The following is a 19,305-nucleotide window of genomic DNA, read 5'->3' as shown; positions in this document are numbered from 1 at the left end:
GGAAACAGAACAAAAAAACTGCCCATACCAGGTGCTAATCAGTGGGAAACCGTTAAACATTTGCATGACTCTACTCATTTGGGAAGAGAGTCTCTGTTTCAATTAATGTCTTGGCATTTAGTAGGAAAGGCTTACTTAAAAGAGTAAAACAGGTAACTAACTCAGGCCTGTGAACTGTGTGCCCGGAATAACCCAAAAAACCAGTCTTTACCTCCTCCTCTAGTAAGGCCTGTTCAGCATAGGGGAATGTACCCTGGTGAAGATTGGCAAATAGACTATACTCAGATGTCCCCATGTAAAGTGTCTATTTATTAGAATTTGTTGACACCTTTACCGGCTGGATCAAGGCTTTTCCTACCCGGTCTGAAAAGGCAATTGAGGTTTCTAAACTCCTACTAAAGGAAATAATTTCTAGATTTTGGCTGCCTAAAAGTTTACATAGCAATAATGGCCCATATTTCACAGTGATAATTACCCAAAACACATCTTCAGCCCTAGGAATTCAGTACCGCCTTCACTCGCATGGAGGCCACAGTCTTCGGGGAAAGTAGAAAGAACTAATCAAACTCTAAAAAGGACTCTTGCTAAACTACGCCCCCAGAAACCTGGCTGTCTTTATTACCTGTAACCTTATTAACCTTAATAGGCATAGATACTTTCAAGCTACAGAATTATGTGATCAACTTAGGACAAGTGCAAAGCACACTCCTTGAATGTAGAAATCAAAGACTCCCTTCCCCCACTAAGGAAGAGAATCTTGTTGCAACCCAGCCGGGAGACTGGGTCCTATTAAAAACTTGGAAGGAAGGATCCCCAGCAGATCCACTTTCCCCCAAATGGAAGGGACCCTCTTAAGTTCTCCTTAGTACCTACTGCAGTGGAACTTCTGGGAAAAAACAGCTAGGTCCACTTATCTTGAATTAAACCTGTCTCTTAGGAAGTCCCACAGGCCTGTGGAATACAAGAGAGTGATCTCGTTTATTCCTGTAAGCCAATCAGTGACCTACGACTCCTGTTCAGAAGAAATGAAAGGGATGGATAACATAAAGATACAGATTGGCATTCTACTTTTGCATATAAGTTGGAATCATGCAGAGAGTAACTTATTTACCGAGTGAGCATAGACTTTAGCCTCTCTACATAATCAGACAAACTGTTGGGTATGTGGAGATTTTAACGGCAGCCCAAGGGGGAACTTGTGCTCTGATCAAAACCAAATGATTGTATGTTTCAGACTATTCACATAATATTACCTGGGATATGAAAGCTTTAGATACTCATATCTCTGCCATTGATGCACTATCAGTTGACCCTACATCGGCTTGGTTCCAACAACTGCTTGGCTCTTGGACAGCCTTCCTGTTTATTTTACTTGGAATGATTTTACTTATTTTACTTTGCTGTTGTGGAATATATTGTGGTTGTACTCTTTGTGTAGGAATGCAAGACAAATTTACTCAATGCTTTCTTAAACTGGACACTTATTTATTTATTTATTTATTTTTGAGACGGAGTCTCACTCTGTTGCCCAGGCTGGAGTGCAGTGGCAAGATCTCGACTCACTGCAAGCTCCGCCTCCTGGGTTTACGCCATTCTCCTGCCTCAGCCTCCCGAGTAGCTGGGACTACAGGTGCCCGCCACCACGCCCGGCTAATTTTTTTGTATTTTTAGTAGAGACGGGGTTTCACTGTGTTAGCCAGGATGGTCTCAATCTCCTGATCTCGTGATCCGCCCGCCTTGGCCTCCCAAAATGCTGGGATTACAGACATGAGCCATCACTCCAGGCCTAAACTGGACACTTATTAATCTTCCAGGTATCACCTTTTGTTGGAACTCGGAGTTACGAATGACTTTCATCATACCAATGCTGTCTGACTGAGCTTCTCTCTACCCCGAATGCAAGAGACCCTAATAGGCAGGAATATAATCGCCCCTATTCAGCCTGAAGAAGTTGCAGAAGACAGATCTGCATCCTTCTGCAACCCTTAGGATTAAGGGTCCTGTTGTAAAGGGTTGGGGGAGATATGGCAGAGGAAGTCAGAGTTTGAACCAGAGCAACTCTAACTTGAGTGAGGGCTAGGAAGATGAGGCTGGGACTTGCTGGGCTGCATTCTCAGAAAGTTAGGCATTCCTAGCCCCTAGATATTTATGGTTAAGAGAACAGATTAATATTGTTTACTAAACAGTAACAATTGGGAGTGTCTGGTATCCTGATATCTGGAGAACAAAGACTTGGGAGTGTCTAGTATCCTGATATCTGGAGAACAAAGGCATTCCTAATTTTGCTTTAAAGATAATAATGTCCGCCGGGGGGTGGTGGCTCACACTGTAATCCCAGCACTTTGGGAGGCCGAGGCAGGCAGATCACGAGGTCAAGAGTTCGAGACCAGCCTGACCAACATGGCGAAACTTCGTCTCTACTAAAAATACAAAAATTAGCTGGACGTGGTGGCGCATGCCTGTAATCCCAGCTACTCAGGAGGCTGAGGCAGGAGAATCACTTGAACCCAGGAGGCAGAGGTTGCAGTGAGCTGAGATCACACCACTGCACTCCAGCCTGGGCAACAGAGTGTGTGACTCCGTCTCAAATAATAATAATAATAATAATAATATTGATCCTTGCAAAATATAGTAATTAAGAAAATCAATCCTTTATCACAAACCCTTGTAGCAGAACACATCTCCCCACATATACAAGCATTGTGCCTAGGGTGGATGTGTTCCTTCTCTTACTGTCAGGAATGTCCTACTCTATCTATGGAATAGCTGCCCTCTCACCATTTTACTTTCTTAATAAACTTGCTTTATTGCACTGCAGACTCACCCTGAATCCCTTCTTGCACGAGATCCAAGAACCCTCTCTTGGGATCTGGATCAGGACCCCTTTCCTATAATACTGGCAGTCTGGAGATGTGTGCCCTAACCAGGCCATACTCCCGTTGCCCTGTGACCATCCATGCTGTGGCTACTATTGCTGAAGCTGAACCTCAAAGTTACTGTTAAATAGGGTGAGCCAAATAACTGTGGCTCAAGCTGGGCCACCTGCTCTAATTATTACCACAAGGGTTATTGCAGATCCCAGCACAGGCTATGGTCATTCCTTATGATGTACTCTTTGGAGAGATGTACAATTTGTTGGCTAATGGGTCAACACCAAAAATGGCCCGGCCTTACCACCTTCAAACTCTTTTGGTTCATGTAGGTATTTCCTTGGGCCCCCAAACTGCCTTCGGGATGGCTGCATTGAGAGCAGATTGACTAATGGATCCAGATGCAAGGTTCACTTTTCCCAGCTGACCTCCTAGCCTGCCTTTTTCCTGTTTTCATGGTAAAGATTTCCCAGGATCTTGCTGCTCTTTCCTGTTGCCTAATTTGGGTTAGGCCACCAAAGTCCATCCAACAAATTTGACTCATTTGGACTTGGGATGCAAAAAGACAAGTTCTCACTTCCATTCCCCTCAAGAGTACCCTCATGTGTTGAAGGCTCTGATCGACACACATCCTAATTCCCAGCAGCATCTAAGTTTCCTCAGCAATGGATACGTTTGGGGGTGGGAGGAGATGTCTAAAGCTATCAGAATGTCCTGTTGCATCACAAAAGCACCTTCTCACTCTCTCAGCCAGGCAAAGGTAACTTGAAGGGTTGAGTCCCCAGCAGAGGCGGATTTTCTATGATGTTAATGAAGCTTACGTGTCACTTGCTCTGGCTCCTTCCAAGTGACGGGAAGGATCTTACAATGTGTTCGCAAGCTTATATGTTTTTGTAAAATTTGTGAAAGTAAGAAATCTTGTGGCCGGGCGCCGTGGCTCACACCTGTAATCCCAGCACTTTGGGAGGCCAAGGTGGGTGGATCACGAGGTCAGGAGATCGAGACCATCCTGGCTAACACGGTGAAACCCCGTCTCTATTAAAAAAACAAAAAACTAGCCGGGCATGGTGGTGGGTGCCTGTAGTCCCAGCTACTTGGGAGGCTGAGGCAGGAGAATGTCATGAACCCGGGAGGCGGAGCTTGCAGTGAGCTGAGAGTATGCCACTGCACTCCAGCCTGGACGATGGAATGAGACTAGGTCTCAAAAAAAAAAAAAAAAAAAAAAAAAAAAGATAGCTTGTATTCTTTCTCTTAAAGAAGTTATCTCCCCCCAATTATATAAACTTTATGCTCCTTAAAATCTGGATCCATCCCTGATTTCTGGCAAAACTTTGTGAAAAGTTGTTTGTTGTTTTAACTAAAAGGGAAAATGGCATAAAGAATCCAGCTGACCTAGTAACATTTCTCCTTCTACTTCTTACTAGCTGCGTGATGCAAGGAGTGTTACTTAACCTCTCTGAACCTGAGGTTCCCAACTAGAAAATTGAGATAATAGTGTATGTCATGGAGTATTGCTGTAGGAATCTATTATTACCATCAGGGATACTGCAGATGGGATCATATAGTACCTAATATGGTGTTTGTCACATAATAGATAATCAAAAGTATTGTGTGTTATTGTGGTAATTATTACTTTGTTAACTGTATAAACATCTACCTTGGAGGACTGGAAACTTATATTGCATATTTCCCACATTCCTGTTTATTCTCATGTTGTACCTAGACCTGATTAAACAAAGCCTTGAACATGAAGGAGGAAGCCAGAAGAACTGGGCTCAGCTTTGAACTCTTAACTGAGTAATTAAATTGCCAAGCACTATTATCTCCTTGCAGATCTCAAATTTGAGGTATTCTGGGTAATTACATTGCCTTGCCTTTATATATATAGATATGAAATCTCTAGATAGATAGATAAATTTTTTTTTTCAGATATGGTCTTGCTCTGTCACCCAGGATGAAGTACAGTGGTGTGACTACAGTTTACTGCAACCTTGACCTCCCAGGCTCAAGGGGTCCTCCATCCTCAGCCTCCTGAGTAGCTGGGACTACAGGCATGTGCCACCACAACTGGCTAATTTGTGTGTGTGTGTGTGTGTGTGTGTGTTTATAGAGATGGGATTTTGCAGGCTGATCTCGAACTCCTGGGCTCAAATGATCCACCTACCTTGGCCTCTCAACTTGCTGGGATTACAGGTGTGAGTCACCCTGCCCAGCCCAACATTATATTTTTAAAAATTCATGTGTAGGCAAGAAGTCTAGAAAATGTCCTTCATAACCATGCACTTTTGGGCTAAACCTTAAAGGGAAAAATCTGACACTGAAAGTATAATATAAGAGTCAACATTCTTTCAGAGGTGATTGTAAAAGGGCAAGTTGGTGGTCTTCAGCTCATAAGTCGATATGTCAGTTCAAGTGCCTGTGCCCAGAAATGGAGCAGTTCTTTTATTTTTCAATTAAAGAGCCAAACATTTTAAGTCGTCCAACTTCATCCAATTCTTAAGTTGAAAAGAGTTGAAAAGAGTATAATTTAGTCATATCCTCAATTTAAAAGATGTAAATTGTATATTAATGCATAGATGCTCTAATGAAAAAGGTTCAGGAATGAAAGGCAGTACCGTATCTCAAGGACCCTCAAGTAATTATTTAGGTTGATACATTTCTTATAATTACTTAGTTGGCTGTTTGCCTGTGGGTCGTACACTAATTTGCTGTAACCACAGCTAGTAACTGAAATGCTGTTTTAGTTAAAGAAGGTAACATGACGGTGAATCCTTCTATGAAAGGATTTCAGTCCAAGGCATTTAATTCTGCTTCAGATTTGCTAGATGAATGTTAGGTGTTGTATCTCCTGAGTACTTAAAATATGTGCAGAGTATCTCACAGCCATCTTGATTCAAGTGTATAAATATTTATGCAAAGCACTAAGCTAGGCTGGGTGCTGCAATTGATTGCAAATGGAAACTTTTCTCATTATGTAAATTAGCAAATGATTTGCTTCCTTCTATTAACTTTGCTGTTTGAAGTCATTTTTTAGTAATTTATTTAATAAAAAGAATTAGTGTCTATTGCCATAAACTACCCAACACAGTAGACACATAAATGCTGATTATATCAAATCGTTAAGTGCTAAGGGGAATTTTGGATGTAAAAGATATGATCTCTGTTCCCTAGTACTTTCCAAAGTTGATGTCCAAATCCCAGTTGAGTGGACTGGGCAGTGATGGTTGCCAGAAGGGCATAGCACCTAAGGCAGACTAAAAGTTGTGGCCAGAGTGATGCCAGATATTGAGTTTGCACTATGTGCTAGACACTGCACTAAACAATCCACATTCATTATTTCATTCAATGGGAAGAAAAATATATGATATAGAGAATACTATCACCCCTGTTTTACAGATGAGGAAACTGAGGCTTCGAGAGATTCAGCAATTTGCCTTAGGACACAGTGGTAGAAAGTGGCAGGCCATCTGACTCTGGAAGTCCACACTGTTTCCTATTATACTAACCCTGAATAGAGAGGTAAGTATTTCTCCAAAAGTATCAGGCACCTATCCACTGAGTGGACCTAGGACCGTCGGGGTAATTGGACCTTATATGACCACCCTGTGCTGTGGCTCCTCTGGTCCCCTGTTGCAGCCATTCCTGCCTGCGTGCCCTCCCCGCACTGACTTGGTTCCATAGTTGTGACTTCCTCTCTTGCCTAACCCTGGATGAGAAATCAGGACCCCAGCTTAGCTCTCAGCTCTTACCTACTTGGTTGCTCTCCTTGCCTGCCTAAGCCAATGCTTTATAAATCACTCGGTCTGTTTTTTAAAATTTAATTTAATTTAATTTAATTTTTTTTATAACAATGCAAGAATGGCCTGATACCCCTCTGTAACAACTTCTGCCATCCTATGCCCTGGGATCTTCAGGAACAGACAGTGAGGCTCCTTTCTGCCAGCTCTTTCTCCCACATGCTTATAGAGCAAGTCTGTGAGCCTTTTGCCTGGCTTCTCAAGTCAGAATGAGTGAACTGTAAATACGATTAACAATTAGCCTTAACCTTAGCCTTTCTGTTATCCAAAGGCAAATCTACTTGAAATATAAATGTGGAGAATCTGCTTTCTTCTCCTGCTTTATCTCTCACCAACTTCCTATGCCCCAGGCTCTTGCCCTTGATGCTCCAGCCAACTGGATTATCATCACCAACCCACGGTACTATTTTTGGCTTCTGGGTCTTAGTATCTGCTGCTTGCTTGGCTGGTGCTAGCTCTGCTTGTTTGTCAGGTCTAATCTCAGATGTTTCCCCTTTCAGGAAATCTTCCCAGATTCTATCTGCATGCTAAAACAAACAAACCCTGAGTTACTTTCCCCTCCTTCGTGCTTCCCTATCTGAACAACTAAGTAGTGTTTTACTTCTTTGTTTACACATCAGTCTCCTCCATTGGGATAGTCTTTTTTTTTTTTTTTTTTTTTTGAGACAGAGTCTCGCTCTGCCGCCCAGGCTGGAGTGCAGTGGCGTGATCTTGGCTCACTGCAAGCTCCGCCTCCCGGGTTCACGCCATTCTGCTACCTCAGCCTCCCGAGTAGCTGGGACTACAGGCGCCCGCCACCTCGCCCGGCTAGTTTTTTTGTATTTTTTAGTAGAGACGGGGTTTCACCGTGTCAGCCAGGATGGTCTCGATCTCCTGACCTCGTGATCCGCCCGTCTCGGCCTCCCAAAGTGCTGGGATTACAGGCTTGAGCCACCGCGCCCGGCCGGGATAGTCTTTTTAGCTTTGATAGCTGTAATTCTAACAACTAGTACAGTGTGTCTGGCATAAACCAGATGCTTGATCAATAGTTATTGAAGGAGTGAATTAGTTTGTTAATCTTATTTCACTTCATAGGTCAAGTTGGCTGGAGGAAGTATGCACTTTTTCTAAATGTATTCCCATTGAGCATCAGCATTCTTGTCCAGTTCGTCTTAAGTATCCATCTGCTGCCCCTCCACCCCACTCCACTTTTTAAAGGATAATTGTGTTCTCTTTAGCTTATAGAGTATTTCTTTTCATCCTTCCTCATTGTCCTTCCCCTACCTGCAAACACACGAGAGTGGCCCTGAAAAGTCAGTGGAAACTCTTCTCCCCCACTCCCTTCTTACTGGGGACTTGTGGACTAGGCATTCTAGGTAATTCCTTACAGCTTCTCTAGACTTATTTTCTACCCTCTTCCCCTCTGTATTTCCACCTACCTTTCCCCACTCTCTCTATTCCGTGAGCATTTCCAACAATAGACTAAACAAACAGACGAATTACGAAACAATTTCTGAACCGCCAAATAGGGTAAGCACAATTCCCAAGTATTCCATTGCTGCAATTCATTCCATGCCATTCCCCAACATTTAAAATCTATTGGGAAATTGTTTCATAATGGTGAGGAAATGGTTCAAAAAGACATCCTTTTGACCTGGAAGGATAGCAGAACATATTGAAAATACATATAGAACATATTGAAAATACATAGAAAAATTGCCTGCAAGCCAAATTATAAACCAAATCGCTAACATTGGTTATATAGGGGATGGGAAACATTGAAACAGAAATAAAAAGGGAAAAAATATTCTCATAACCCTTCAACATAAGCTCTTCTTATTTTAAGTTTTATTACTTGTTTTAGGGAAACAAATAAGGGGTAACAGATATAGCAAAAATAAGGAAGTTATAAATATTGCAAAGTTCTTTCAGAAAAGGCTCCTGGGTCCATTGCTTTTGGCACAGAGCTTTGGCATTTTACTATATTAAGACTTCGGTATTTTACTATATTAAGACTTTGGTATTTTGTTATCTAAATGGGCCAGGGCAGGTCATTTGCTGTGTCTTTCCTTTCTGGTTACAGTTAGCTGATGAGAGGCTGGAGAGGAGAGGCCTGGGGTGCTGCTGTCAACAGAAATCTCTCTTGGTCCCAACCATGAAGGTATCAAAATAATCAAGGAAGTGGTACTCCTGGGGCAAATGTTAAGATGGCTCCCTCCTGCTGCAGACAGCTTAGGAGCTAAAAAGAAAGTGACCCAGATCAAGTACCTGCGAGCTTGTTAGTTTTTATGGACTGAAGGACAGGTAGTTATATCAGATAATGTGTGGAAACAAACAATACAGAACTTTAAAAGCAAAGTCTCTGAAGAAAGTTATACATTATAATGTGTCAAAGTTTTATTTAAACTACTAGTGAGGGAACTGGAAATTAGACAACTAGACAAAAGAATTGGCTTTTCCAAATGCTTACACACACGCGCGCGCACACACACACACACGTATCCAGTAAGCAAAAGAAAATATTTGCTAATTTAGATATAAAATTGGCTAACATTCTACAGGGCAATAAAACTATAACATCTTTGGGGGTAATTTATCTAAAGCCTGTAAAACATACCACCTGATCAAATCCTTCAGGGTGACCTCTAACTTTACAACACTGTAACACTGTTGGCCCTTTTATAAGTTGTGGGTTGAGTCAAATATACTTTGTAAACAAAGTTACAGTGCACACTAGAATCAGAAAGAATGAACCAGAACTACGTGGTTTGACTCCACTTCTGGGCTAGAGAGTCTCCTTTCAGTATTAACTTTGGAAGTTTTCCAAGTTTATCTTTGAAAGGGAGCCAATATTCTTTTACACCACAATTGCTAGAATTGTATATAAAGCAGGAAAAAGGCTCCAGGAGTCATGTCTAGGGATTCAACCCATAACTTTAGTATTTGGCATGTGTGGAATCTGTTTTTGGCTGCCTAGAAACCTTTTTTACTCACCATCTAGTTCCTCACTGAGTTCTATTTAGCAAAATGATCATTCCCTTTCTATAATAGCTGCCTTCACAACCAAAGCTGCTTCTCTTAAATGCAAGAGTCAGAGAACTGTTGGTAAAACAGGACCAAGAGAAATCTTGGTGCCAGAGATTATTTTTTCCCCTCTTTACCTTTGTATCCACATTACTAACAAAGAACCTGGCATAGCAGGCATTTAGTAAATGAAGTAAGCATATACAAACTTAGCTAAACTATAAATACTTCTAGCTGACGAAGTTTACCTAGTGCTGGAATGTGATGAGATTGGATAAATGGAGTTTTTTTTTTTTTTTTTTTTTTTTGAGACGGAGTCTCGCTCTGCCGCCCAGGCTGGAGTGCAGTGGCCGGATCTCAGCTCACTGCAAGCTCCGCCTCCCGGGTTCCCGCCATTCTCCTGCCTCAGCCTCCCGAGTAGCTGGGACTACAGGCGCCCGCCACCTCGCCCGGCTAGTTTTTTGTATTTTAGTAGAGACGGGGTTTCACCGTGTCAGCCAGGATGGTCTCGATCTCCTGACCTCGTGATCCGCCCGTCTCGGCCTCCCAAAGTGCTGGGATTACAGGCTTGAGCCACCGCGCCCGGCCAATGGAGTTTGTTAATTGCCTGTTTGAATTTCAGTATCTTTTCAGAAAGTAGGAAAACTAGATATTGTGTTAACTTCACCTTTATGTCTTTGATCATGTAAAATATTTTCTAAATTTCTTCATTCCTCTCTTTCTGTATATAGATAGGTTGGTAGGTAGATAAATAGAGACAGAGCGAGACTTTGTCTAAAATTAAAAAAAAAAATTTAAGACAGAGTCCTGCCCTGTCACCCAGGCTGGAGTGCAGGGGTGGAATCTCGGTTCACTGCAACCTTGGGTTCACTGCAACCTCTGCCTCCCGGGTTCAAGCGATTCTTGTCCCTCAGCCTCCCAAGCAACTGGGACTACAGGCACACACCACCAAGCCCAGCTATTTTTTTGTATTTTTAGTAGAGGCAGGATTTTGCCACATTGGCCAACCTTGTCTCAAACTCCTGGTCTCAAAAAATCCACCCACCTTGGCCTCCCAAAGTGCTGGAATTATAGTCATGAGCCACCATGTCTGGCCCTTTCCTCTATATTTGTGATGATGAGTTTCCAAAATTTGTCTCCTAAATGCTTCAAGAGAGATAGTAATTTGAATGTGTTCCCAAATTTGGCTGGTTTGTGATTTTTTAAAAATAATTTATCTCCTTTGGGGGCAACATTAAGTTCTCAGTTAATAGAAATAAATGTAGCACTTTGTTGCTTCATAGTCAGTTAGCATTAACTGCTACTTTCTTCAGACTAGTAAGGAAGAAGCTATTTTCAAGACTAGCATATAATAATCTCAGTTAATGGACACTTTAGTATTTCCACAAAATGTATACCAGCATTCAAGTATATTCTTTTCCTAGTGACACAGTCTTGGGAAGAATCTTATCATCACACAACAGCATTTAACTGTTTTGTGTGTGTGTCTGTGTATGTGTGTGTGTGTGTGTGTGTGTGTGTGTTAGAGAGAGAGAGAGGGAGAGAAAGAGAGAGAGAATGAGATCTTAAATGTTCGATTGCCTTTGAGAAACAATCTAGATTTGATCCCAGGTCATATGAGTTCTGTGCTAAGGCACAAGCAATCCCCCTTTTCCCCTCTGGCTGCCTTACAAGAAGACTGGAGGGTTCCTGAGCCTTCTAACTCAGATTTGGCTGTATTTCACACTGACAGGCAGGTTTTAGATCCCACATCATTCCAGTCCTCTAGGTGGGGCAGGATGCAATTTTCGTCTCACAAAACCTGCAACTTAAAGAGAGGAAAAAAAGTAAACACTCTAAAATCAAGCGATACCTTCAATTCCATCAGGATTTGAGAGAAAAAAAAAAAGAATCAAGTGATATCTGATACTCACAGGCAAAGAGAAAAATTTCACAGTGAAAGTAGATGTATTTCCTGCGTTAGAGAAAGCTCCAGGAAATTGTAAGCCACAATTCCAGTGTCCTTTGAGACCACTGACATCTTTCTGTCCCTGCCAAGTGGGAGGTTAAAATGAATATTTTACTTCTCCCAGTGGACTGGGGTCCATTTGAACCCGGGGGAATGGAGATCGATCAAGACAGAATGCTTGACTTTTCTTCTTCATGGTTCATATCTTCTGTCTCTAAAGAGATATTCCTGAATCCTTGTGGCTTCCTACCCTCTTCTTTTCTCTGGTTATATGTAAATAACTATACACACGAGATAAAAGCAAGGAAACAGGTTACAGGTAAAATACAACGTTTCTTTTATAGCCCTTTCCCAAACCTTTCCTCATTGCATCTGGAAACCTATATCTGTGTGTGTGTGTGTGTGTGTGTGTGTGTGTGTGTGTTTGTTTGTTTGTTTTTTAATGAGCCTAGCATCTTTTCTTTAGCAGAAACACAGTAAGAAATCTTAGAGGTCAGTGAAACCCCGGACTATAAGAAAAGTAGGGCATAGCAACTTAATATGCTTGGGAAAATCAGTATGAACTCCGGACTTTAAAAATACATATTTTCTAGCCCTGTGACTTCTCAAATGAACCAGCAGCCGCAGCAGGGGCACTCATTCACCACCAACTCTCTTGTAGACTTACAAGGCCCAAATTTTGGTCTTTGATACTTTTCTCCACTAGAAGGAGCCTGAACTCCTTGAACTGTGGTAGTTTCCAAGACATGAGACAGGAAAACAAAACAAACAAACAAAAAAAACCCAAAAGGGTCCGGAAATAGTCTTCTATTGGTAGAAAACAAGGATTCTTAAAAAAAAAAAAAAAAGAATTTAGCAGCTGGGCATGGTGGCTCATGCTTGTAATCCCAGCACTTTTGGGGGCTGAGGTAAAAGGATTGCTTGAGCCCAGGAATTCAAGACCAGCCTGGGCAACGTGGTGAGACCTTGTCTCCACAAAAAATGCCACAAAATTAGCTGGGCGCGGTGGTGTATGCCTGTAATCCCAGCACTTTGGGAGGCCAAGGTGGGCGGATCATGAGGTCAGGTGTTTGAGACCAGCCTGACCAATATGGTGAAACCCTATCTCTACTAAAAATACAAAAAATTAACCAGGCATGGTGGCGTGAGCCTGTAATCCCAGCTACTCAGGAGGTCGAGGCAGGAGAATTGCTTGAACCCGGGAGTCGGAGGTTGCAGTGAGCTGAGATTGTGCCACTACACTCCAGCCTGGGTGACAGAGTGAGACTCCATCTCAAAAAAAAAGAAAAAAAAGAAAAAAAGAAAGAAGAAAAATGTGGATATAAAACAAGAGAATGATGAAGACAAATAGATTTGTTCAAGTCTTATTAATGAAAGTAATTAGTAAATTAGTAAATAATGAATAAGTGGGTAGCTTTTTTTTCAATTATGTGTCTTGCTAAAGGACTATTTTTAAAAGACAGTATTGTATCTATATGACTCTCTTGGGTAGATATAACATAAATCCATGTGAAAGATTTTACTTAATTCATTAATTTTTTTTTTTTTTTGAGACAGAGTCTTGCTCTGTTGCCCAGGTTGGCATGCAGTTTTGCATCTTGACTCCCTGAAACCTCTGCCTCTGGGGCTCAAGTGATTCTCCTGTCTCAGCCTCCTGAGAAACTGAGACTACAGGCGCATGCCACCATGCCAAGCAATTTTTTTTTGTATTTTTGGTAGTGACGGGGTTTCACCATGTTGGCCAGGCTGGTCTTGAACTCCTGGCTTCAAGAGATCCACCCACCCTGGACTCCCAAAGTACTGGGATTATAGGAGTGAGCCACCATGCCTGGCCAGATTTTACTTAATTCATTAATTAACCAGGGAACCAATGCTATGTTACTACTTGGTCAAAGGAGAATTTAAAGAATCACCTATATATAAGCAATAAGGAATGCCAAGATAAATTTACAAATAAATGCAAAATGAATCTATCCACAAGGCAATAATTAAGTGCATTCCACTTTAGTTTGCTTTTCTGTGGACAAGAATCCATTGTACTACTATCAGTTCACTACAACTTACAGAGTTATAAAATAGTTCAAAGACAATGAAACCTAGAAAAGTGTGCTAGACAGGGCAGCCAATAATTTTTTGTTGCCTTTCAAAATCTTTTACAATTTTTCTTGACAGCCTGTTTATGAAGTATAGAAAGGTTTTTATTTTATTTTATTTTTCTGAGATGGAGTCTTGCTCTTGCTGCCCAGGCTGGAGTGCAATGGCACGATCTTGGCTCACTGCAATTTCTGCCTCCCGGTTCAAGCAATTCTCCTGCCTCAACCTCCTGAGTAGCTGGGATTACAGGCTTGCACCACCATGCCTGGCTAATTTTTGTATTTTCAGTAGAGACGAGGTTTTTCCATGTTGGTCAGGCTGGTCTTGAACTCCTGACCTCATGATCTGCCCGCCTTGGCCTCCCAAAGTGCTGGGATTACAGGTGTGAGCCACTGCACCTGGCCAGAAGGGTCTTTATTTCTGTGTCTGTGTACAGGAAAGAATAAACAGGGAGTGTCAAAGAAGTAGATATTGTTTCAAGAAAGAGAACAATTGATCAACACTAGTAGGCAAATGAAATAGCCAGGGAAATGAAGGTTTGACAGTTAATCAGCAGATGTAATAACCATGCAGGAAGATAATGTGTTCCAAGAAAATAAAGGAGCCAGATAGCGCAGAGGAATTAGCTACATAGAGTCAGTCCCTTACCACCCAGGAGAAGATATTCCTACATTTTTGCTATGCAAAGTACTTGCATGGTTCAACAACCAGTAGCACTGGCATCTCTTAATCTCAGGCCCTACTCCAGCTTTACTAAACCAGAGTATATATGTTAACAAGATTCTCAGGTGACTTGCATGCACCTTGAAGTTTGCAAAACCCTGAACCTGATATGCTACCTATTATTATGAGATATTCATGAGACAGAAGTCTCCCTTTATACCTTCGGGCCACACCATCATATTAGAGTGGCAGGACTATTGGTTAGGTACTGGCAGACATAGAAAACATGAGATAATTTATCATTTTGTAAAGAGAGACCATGCATTGGAAAATTCAAATATATAAGAAAGGCAATTGATTAGAAGCAAAAGTGAGTATCAGTTGTAATAGAAGTTTAATTTAAATTCTAGTAATTTGGGGATGAATTATTTTGGGCTGTGTGATCAGATTCCAAATCCAATGGAGAAACAGTCATTTAACCACCCAAATCCTGCAGTGCTGGTGATCAGTATAACATTGCATGAATGCTTTGTCTCTAGTTTAAGTTGTTTAAAACATTTACCTGATATGTTAAATTTGTGATTTTAAAGTAATTATTTAGCATATAATTAAAGAAGTTTATAATCAGTGTTTGAATAGCTGGGACATTTTTTTTTTTTTTTTTGAGACGGAGCTTCGCTCTGTCGCCCAGGCTGGAGTGCCGTGGCATGATCTTAGCTCACTGCAAGCTCTGCCTCCCGGGTTCATGCCATCCTCCTGCCTCAGCCTCCTGAGTAGCTGGGACTACAGGCGACCACCACCACTCCTGGCTAATTTTTTTTTTTTTTTTTGTATTTTTAGTAGAGACGGGGTTTCACCATATTAGCCAGGATGGTCTCGATCTCCTGACCTTGTGATCTGCCCGCCTTGGCCTCCCAAAGTGCTGGGATTATAGGCGTGAGCCACCACGCCTGGCTGTAGCTAGGAAGTTTTAAGTTGTTAGATCTGTGATTTGGTTTATCAGTTGTATGAATAGTATATGTTTACAGTTACTGTTTAATATTTAAAGAAATATTAATTGCTTAATGTATCAGTCAGGTTTTTGCTGCAATATTGATATATGAAAAACTCCCAAATTACTTCTTTTATATTCCTGACCTGCAGGTAGGCTGGGGAGGGTTCTCCTTCAGTCTGTGAGTTGAGTTTAGTATGTTTTACATGTTTCTATTCTGGGACCAGTGATTACCTAGGGTTATTCTCATGGCAGATGGCAGAAGAGTAAGGGAGGAGAATGGAAATGTGATGGCTAAAAACGGACATGTTCTCTTTTCCACCCACATTCCATTGTCTAAAGCAAGAGATGTGGCCAAGCCCACCATCAAAGGAGTAGAATGCCTGGGCATGTTGGCTCCTGCCTTTAATTGCAGCACTTTGGAAGGCCAAGGTGGGAGGATTACTTGAGCCCAGGGGTTTGAGATCAGCCTGGGCAACGTAGGAAGGCTCCATATCTAAAATAAATAAATAAATAAATAAATAAATAGCCAGACATGACGGCATATGCGTGTAGTCCCACTTACTGGAGAGGCTGAGGTGGGAGGATCACTTGAGCTTGAGAGGCTGAGGCTGCAGTGAGCTATAATCTGAGCCACGTACTCCATCCTGGGTGACAGAGCAAGACCTTGTCTCAAAAAAACAAAAACAAAAACAAAATAATTCAAAGGAGTAGAATGCTCTACCTGCAGTGAACCATGCAAAGCTGGGGAGGGAAAGAATTGTGAGTAAATAATGTAATCTCCCACTCTTAATAAATCTATGAGATAAAATATTAGATATCTAAGTGTAGATAGTCATGATCATTCTTCATGCACAAAAGCCTCACATGAATGACTTTATAGAAAACTTCTGAGTCATGAGAGAATCTTTTGCTTTTTGGGGTCAAATGCAATATAATGTGAACTTATTATTTATTTGAGTGTTTTTATAGCAGGGTTGCAAAATTACTTGTGATACAGAAATTTAGAAGAGATTTAATTTCGTTGTTTTGTCTATAGCTTATTTAGTCTTGTGACCTGGTAGGTGGTGGGAAAGAAAAACAAAACCAAAAAACACAAATTAATCTGGTTTAAAATGTATTCTGATCTAGTCATTTAAACCACTCCTTATGTAACTCTCAGGTTCTAGGACTTCTCCCATTTTCACCCCTTATTTGCCTTCCTACCTGGAAGTACATGGGGGAGGGGTATAGTTTATTGTATTCTTATGATATAGGGCGGGAAGAGGAGTCTCTATAGCCTTAATCTTGGTTCTTGAGTGTGCATTGATTAGTGCCTATTGAAGTTCATGCAGGTTTTGGCATTAGACTTCAATGGCTGCTAAAGTTGTCTAGTTTTTCCTGGTTTAGTCAACGCCTAGTCACCCTTCCTTGTTGGCTTGGCCTACCTTCAGCTCTCTCTGGCTATAGACCTTTCTGAATCTCTCCCTTATCCAGCCCGCAGTCAGGCTATTCATCCTGAAGACTTTTGCTGTGGGATCATCTATCCCAGTGCCACAGCAGGCCCCATGGCAGGTTTGTGGCTTTCAACTCCATGTCCATGTTACATAGGTACCAAAGTAGGCTTTGGAGTGCACATTAGGATCATTCTCTCTCTTTCTCTCGAGGACCTTAGCACTCCAGTCTCCTAATCGTGCCAGGAAATCTCATGTTGAGATGAAGACACTTGGCAGAACTGACCTGGAATCTCAAATGGACAAAATGACCACCTTGGAGCACAAGTTTCTCACCATCCACCTTTCCCTTCCCCTGTTTCCTGTTTTCCTTCTTGCCATTCCCTGAACAGCAAGAAGAGGGTTTTCTTTTGCTTCTCTTCTATCACATCCTGTTTCTCCCACAGAGTGGGAAGCTTCTTGGCAAAATGTCATGGGCAAAAGAGGAAATCTCTATGATTTAGATTGCCAAGTCTGGCTCCTAACATGTGAAGTAGGAGTCAAAGAGATGTGGAAAATCTTCTCTTTCACCATAACAGTTGTCTCATTACAAAATCCTACTTTACATGCCAGATGCTGACTATTGCCTCTTTCATTCCTAATTACTACCCTTCCCCCGAATCACACAGACAGATGCTTTGAACTCTTTAAAGAGAAGATCGTGACTAGGAAAAACAAAAGAGAAAAGCATGTGAATTTTTCAAAACACTGCTGCTGTTACACCGATACTTTACATTTGTCAGGGCATGAGTTGAATAGCATTTCAGAAAATCAGAAATGTTTCCATCTTTAGGTCAATAACCTTCTTAAGGCAACATGGTGGAGAGGAATCTGAGACATACCTGACAGCCATGGAGTTTATGTTTTTTGTGTATTTGGGGGTTTTTTTTGGGCAGCCAGGAGTGATAAGAATTATCCAAGAATAGGAAAGAGAAATAAATTTGTCATCATCAAATTACCTATCATTACGGGCTAAGCAATAGGAATTCTTGTCCTGTTTATCATCCTCCCTTCGTTGTTGATGAAAAGATTTGCATTGTCATGATTCCTGTGCCATCTGTCTGTGGTGAGACCATAGGATATACAGCTTTAGGACAATAAGCTGCCACTCTGGCATTCAGTCTCTCAGAAGGACATACATCTCTTCTACCAGTCATCTGGGAAGATTAGGATCTTGATTAAGAGTACTGTGGTAATCAGAGCCCTAATTCACAGTGTTTAATGCCACTCGCTTTTCAGTGCTTTCACGAAATGGAAACCATGTCATACACATCATTCAGCTTATAAAATCCTAGCCAGAGTAGAGTTTTGTAGAATTTTCTGTAGGAGGATTCAAACCAATCTCTACCTCCATTAGGACTTGCCAAAATCTGGAAGATCAGCTGATTTGTCCAGTGAGAGGGAAAGGTCATACCTACTACTTCTATTCTCTTACTGCGCTGGCACCTGGGGTTGGTAGATATACCTTGATAACAAAACACTTTGATAGCCTCCTTGTGGAGTGATACTCTGAGAGTTACAGCCTTTTTTGTAGAAGATACTGTTCTTTCATCTCTCTACCTGGACCTTTAAAGTCTTTTTAAAACTCAGAATCATATTGATATAAACTTTATGGGACAATCCAGACTCTTAGATTAATTATCCAGTCAAGAGGAGAGCTGCAGATATTTTAGAACCATTCTAGGCAAAGACAGAAACAGCATTCTAGAGACTGCTTCTGTATTACTCACTACTCTCAGTAATATTAGCTTAATTGGCATGAGCATGAGGCCAGTGAGACTAAGGTTGTGTGTTCACACTTCCAGAATGCAGTCATCTTGATGCTGTTTCACGACCTTATATGAGTATCTCAACCCTAACGAACTGCCCTTGGTCACAAGGAAAGCAAACAAGTGACTGAAATGGTGTCTCACGCTCAGGTCTTACTGATCTCCTAGATCCTTACTCATCCTATGAACCTAGGAGACCCTAATTGTATCATGGCTTCAGGGTCTCAAGATTTTCAATTTTTGCTGCAAAACTTGTCAGATTTAGTCACTGGTTACAGGTCTCCAACGTTAAATATTTTGTTATATCTGTGTTTTTTGTTTGTTGGTTGGTTGGTTGGTTTTTTGAGACAGAGTCTCTCTCTGTCACCCAGGGTGGAGTGCAGTGGCGCGATCTCGGCTGACTGCAACCTCTGCCTCCCAGGTTCAAGCGATTCTCCTGCCTCAGCCTCTCAAGTAGTTGGGACTACAGGTGCGTGCCACCATGCCTGACTAATATTTTTTGTATTCTTAGTAGAGATGGGGTTTCACTGTGTTAGCCAGGTTGGTCTCAATCTCCTGACCTCGTGATCCACCAGCCTCGGCTTCCCAAAGTGCTGGGATTACAGGCATGAGCCACTGCACCCGACCAATATTTTGTTATATCTGAACAGAGGTCCCGACTGGTTCTTGATTCCAGGCACCAAATTTAGATGGATTCA

General features: G+C 41.7%; 1 long non-coding RNA gene across 1 annotated transcript; it reads left to right on the top strand.

The window, feature by feature from the left end:
• The first annotated feature begins 5,033 nt into the window (after positions 1-5,033).
• On the top strand, positions 5,034-18,984 carry LOC116274521. Its single transcript, XR_004183234.1, has 3 exons — positions 5,034-6,389; positions 8,730-8,807; positions 17,013-18,984. It is a non-coding gene; the product is annotated as an uncharacterized LOC116274521 (long non-coding RNA).
• Positions 18,985-19,305: the final 321 nt, after the last annotated feature.

The sequence above is a fragment of the Papio anubis genome, chromosome 4 (genome assembly GCF_008728515.1).
Source record: "Papio anubis isolate 15944 chromosome 4, Panubis1.0, whole genome shotgun sequence".
In the NCBI taxonomy this organism is placed as follows: Eukaryota; Metazoa; Chordata; class Mammalia; order Primates; family Cercopithecidae; genus Papio; species Papio anubis.
The sequence above is the reverse complement of the archived record's forward strand: the minus strand, read 5'-3'. Positions and strand labels throughout refer to the sequence as shown.